Here is a 5,256-nt window from a genome sequence, read left to right as displayed (position 1 = left end):
ATCTAAGTGCAATAAAAAGGCATGATAAAAACGATCAGTAATAATCACTGAAAATACCTTTTATGCATTACTCATATTTTAAAGGAAGAATAGGGAGCATTGGCATATACTTAATCCTAGGGGGGCGTTGGGCACAAAAAGATTTTGCAAAGGGACGTTGGGTCGAAAAAGGTTGGGTAACGCTGATCTAGATGGACCACTGGTCTGTCTCAGTCTGAGGTAACTTCCTGAGTCTAAAGGAAAGGACTATAGCTCAGTGGTAGAGCATCTGCCTTGCATGCAGAAGGCCCCAGGTTCAATCCCTGGCATCTCCAGGTAGAGCTGGGAATGTCCTCTTGTCTGAAACCCTGGACAGTTGCTGCCAATCAGTGTAGACAGTACTGACCTAGAAGGATGAATGGTCTGACTCAGTGTATGACAGCTTCCTATATTCCTGTGTTCCTATATTTCTAACTTAGGTCAATTAATTTCAATGGATGGTATTCAATGCTTGTCCTACTAAGAGTAGACCCATTGAAGTTAAGAAACATGACTAGCTTAGTTCATTTATTCCAGTGGGTTCTACTCTGAGTAAGGCTTAGTTGAATACAACCCAATGAGTCTTCTTAGAGTAGACCCATTGGAAATTAATGACCCAAAGTTTGCCATGTCCGGTCAGTTGGATTAAAATTGTATCTCAAAAGCTTGGGGAAATTAAAAAGATCTTTTCCTGGTGCTGAAATGAGAGTAAGGGAGGCTCCAGGTGAACTTCTCTGGGGAGAGCATTCCACAACTGAGGTACCACCACTGAAAAGGCCCTCCCTGGTAGCCACGTTCAGCCACATCATTGTCTCATTTCAGATGATGAGGACACCTAGAGCAGGCCTTCCACTGAAGAACTTCATGCCTGGTAGGTCCTTCAAATATGGATATGTGCTTCTTGCAGCCATTTTGATGATAGGAGAGAGAGCAGTGTCATTCTGCTAATTTAGATTTATTCATTCCAATTGAATTGATGGTGTTTTACCCTATTCAGGTCTTCTCAGAGGAGAACTGATTCATTGGAATTTAATGGGACTACCCTGAGTAGAATTTAGTTGGATAAAACACATAGTCTTGCAAGCCACAGTGATCTCCATCACCAATTTTATTATTAAACAAATAGGCCTAACATGGACCAGCCTGGCTCATCCATCGGTCAAAGAAGGAACAGCTGGAGGGAACTTGTTTACTCCTCTCTGTCAGAAAGAGCACTAGGCTCCAACTGACAGTTGCTTCTTCTTTGGCTGATGGATGGGCCAGGCTGGTTTCACCTTTGCAACGAGGTTCTTCCTTGGAGGCAAAGGGTGTAAGGTCTCAGTGGGCCTTGGCTGCCAGACTGATTGCAAAGAACAGAGCAATTTACATAATACTGTGGAGTAGTCAAAGCTAAACCATTAATAATTGGTGGGCTGGTAATTAGGAACACTAATTTTGAGTAGAAATTAATGAACCTACGTTAGTCTTGTACATTACGTTCAATGGGTCTACTCTGAGTAGGACTACTATTGAAGACCACCCTATGGGACGTGTTCAACTAGGCCCTATGCAGAGTAGACCCACTGAAATTAATAGACCTCAGTTAGCCATGTTAGTGAATACACAACCCATTGCTTTAAACAGATTATTGCATGTTCCCAAGGCTATTTTATTGTGATTTTGATGTCATTCAACACCTTGGGCATATTCCCCTCACCCAAGGCAGCATGACAGATTCTAGCCAAATTAAATGCATTTAAGTCCCCTTGATTTCAATGGCAATGATTTAAAGCACATGCTTTATTCTCCTATTGGAATCAAGGGCATTTAAGAACTCTTAACAATGGGCTGGATCATGCCCTGTGTATGGTTTATAAATTAATTAATTTTGAAACAATCAGAAAATGGTGGGCTTTAATTGTCAAGGTAAGTGATCCCATCTTTTGAAATCAGGGAATCTTTTATATAACCCCAGGTTATGTTGATTTTAAACATACCCATCTTTTAAGAATGCTTTGTTTTCATCATGTACCGGACTGGAGTTTTGTTACTAATGCTAGACTTATAGTAGCTAAAGCCAATATAATGCTTTCCCGAAATATTGCTCAGAACTGCTTAGGCTAGTATTTCCAAAAGCCCAGCATACTTTAAGGAGCTCAGGATACAATCTCAGCTGGCCACAATGTCTGACAAGAATATTTCCCCAAGCTTTGTGTTCTAAAACTGGAAATATCTGCTAGTGCATTATGTTTGTTTGTTTTTGAAAGCAGCATGGTGAAATTAAAAGAAACTTTGCATTTTCCTCTATGGCCCCATCGGCATTGTACATTTACAGCAACATCATACCACTTTAAACAGTCATGGCTTCTCCCAAAGAATCCTGGGAACTGTAGTTTGCAAAGGGTACTGAGAGTTGTTAGGTGACACCTATTCCCCTCACAGAGCGACAGTTTCCAGCGGGGCTTAACTATCAATCTCTCTTCCAGGGAACTCTGGAGACTGTCGCTCTGTGAGGAGGAACTTTGTCAAAACTGCCTACAAAAATGTGTTTATTTGGAGAAATTCGCACTCAAATGGTGGAGAATTTTCATGAGGATTTTTTGAAAAAAATTGCAGATCGCTGTAGAAATGTAGAGGACTGAATTTAACATTGGAAAAGTGAGAAACTGAGAGAACCGAAACAGACATGTCTTTCCATCCCTAGCCATGACTGTTGACCGTGGCGCAGAGTGGTAAGAGGCGGTAACGCAGCCGAAGCTCTGCTCACGGCCGGAGTTCGATTCCAACAGAAGGAGGAAGTCGAATCTCCGGTAAAAGGGGTCGAGGTCCACTCAGTCTTCCATCCATCCGTGGTCATTGAAATGAGTACCCGGCATACGCTGGGGGGTAAAGAAAGGCCGGGGAAGGAACTGGCAACCCCACCCCATATATACGGTCTGCCTAGTAAACGTTGCAAGACGTCACCCTAAGAGTCGGAAACGACTCGCACTACAAGTGCGGGGACACCTTTACCTTTTTTAATAGTGGAATAAATGTATGGTGTGAATGTGGTCTAAGACCCATCCTGTCCCTACGTGATGCTGGTTCTACACTACTAATTCAAACTGGTTCAGACACACAGCTCTACCGAGCAGGAAATGCGGACATGCTCTGGCCTTTCACTTTCACTTATTATGGGCCAAGCTTCCAAACTACAAAAAATCCCCCCAAAAATGAATGGGCTGCAAACCACATTTTTCCCCTCTTCTGCGTGCTCTATGTTTGCCCTTTATGCGCCCAGTTTCCTTCCTCCCCAACCCCAACCCCCCTGTCATGCAATCACCCTCCCAAATACGTCAGCCCAGTCTGTCTTCAAATTACCCTTTTTACTGAAATCGATAAAAAAAAAAAGTGTGAGAAGGGGAACACAAAACACAAAACTGTATGGTGGCAGATTTGCTATAAACTCATTAATGGAGAAACGGCCAACTAGATAGACCTTTAACCACCCTGCCATTGATTCCAGCGCAAGGAGAATGATAAAGTGTGATAATCAGCGGGCAGTCGCTGCGCTCGTGTTTTGGGGAGGGTTGCCTCGGACTGGGGGGGGGTGTCCACCAGCATACCCAGCTGCTCGTAATATAAGGCACAAATAATTTTCACCTAGATTTCTTTTCTTTTTTTTAAGGGAAGGGTCAAGGCACTTAGTTATTTAATAGCAAGCAAGGCTCAGTTTGTGCAATCAGCACAAAACGTTCTCCCTGAATTCATGTACTTCAGGCTACTGGGACGTGTGTGATTCATGTACTTCAGGATGCAGGCCGTGGGAGGGGAATCAGGCATCCTGGTGCCCCCCACAGGTTTTGGACCACTACTTCTGTCAGCCACCGCCAGTAAAAGAAAGTCGCTCTCATGACTGAATGCTGTCTCAACCACCCTCAAAAGTCCCCTCCCTGTGCATAGAAAATTGGCACATCAGGAAGGAGGATTCAAACCCAGTTGTCTCCGGACAAGGAGAATAGGCTTTTGTCTTGTTTTGCTTTGCTTTCCATGGGGGAGCATTCAAACAGCAGCTCCCTCGACTGAATTAAAGATTTGAAAAATGAGACAGGGAAAGAACCAAAATCGACAGATCCCTCCATCCCTATCTGACACACAACAACCTGGAAATAAATCCCACTGAACTCAATGGGGCCTAAATCAAAGTAGATGAACGAATCGATCCGTCTGTTTCCCATCCATGCCACTCTTTAAAAAAAAATCAGCATGAACATTTGCGTTTACGTGTAGAAAAGATTTTCTCTCCAATGATGGAACATTTTAATTACTCTTAAATGTATTTCTAGCAGAGAACTGTACCACAGAGAAATGCAAAAATCCGATGGAGAGCTGCTTTCTGACTACCCATTAGTCTGGGTGGTATGGGATTAGCTGCAGCGGCTGGTGCCCCATTGGGACTGGTAGGGCAGAAGGTGAGGAGCCCAACAGAGGCGAAGCCAGAGCCAATGAGAAGAGGAGCAAACTCATTCTAGTTTTGTCCCCACCCCCTTCCCTGCTGAATTCTAAAAGGCCAGAACTGAGACTAAAGAGGAGGAGGCTGCCAATGGAAGGTTACCCCCGGATTGGTTGTAAAAAAGGGGGGCAGGCAAGAAGGGGGCTGGATAAGGGCAGACTGAAGTTGGTGGGGCAGTGCCACAGTTGCCCTACTGGGCTAGCCTCCACTCTACCACTCCAATCAGCTCCTGTACGTGGAATGGGAAAGGCCACACTATCTTGCCCTTCGCCTCAAGCAGTAAAATGTCAGGCTGGGCCTGTTTGCAGTAGCGTAACTAGCTTTTCATGTGCCCTGTGCAAGGTTTTTTTTTGGGCCCCTTAATTTTTTTTGGGGGGGGGAACTAATAATAAAACAAATACAATATAACAATTGTTTATAAATAATTTTCATTTCAGCAAATCCATTTCAGGGGCCCCTTCGTCCTGGGCCCTGGGCCTGTGCACCTGTTGCACCTGCCTAGTTACGGCACTGCCTGTTTGGCACATGAGTTCCTGCAGAAACTGATCTATCGGAGAGGAATGCATTCTGAAATGACCTCAGCGTTGGGGATAGAGGGCTGAACTGAACGGATTAGTGAGACCTGAGTTCCAGTCCCGGCTTGACTGTGAAGTTCACTGAATGGCCTCTCTTCCTTTCCTCTCTCTTTCTCCTGACCTAGCCTACCTCGCAGGTTTGTTGTGGGGGTTAAATGGGATGAAAATCTGAGCTTCTTGCAGAGGCGGGAG

General features: G+C 44.5%; 1 non-coding gene across 1 annotated transcript; it reads left to right on the top strand.

Annotated features, from left to right (window-relative positions):
• Window positions 1–243: 243 nt before the first annotated feature.
• TRNAA-UGC (transfer RNA alanine (anticodon UGC)) lies at window positions 244–314 on the top strand. The gene has a single exon. It is a non-coding gene; the product is annotated as a tRNA-Ala (tRNA).
• Window positions 315–5,256: the final 4,942 nt, after the last annotated feature.

This window comes from Rhineura floridana, chromosome 20, assembly GCF_030035675.1.
Source record: "Rhineura floridana isolate rRhiFlo1 chromosome 20, rRhiFlo1.hap2, whole genome shotgun sequence".
Lineage (NCBI taxonomy): Eukaryota > Metazoa > Chordata > Lepidosauria > Squamata > Rhineuridae > Rhineura > Rhineura floridana.
This window is presented reverse-complemented; position numbering and strand designations above follow the sequence as displayed.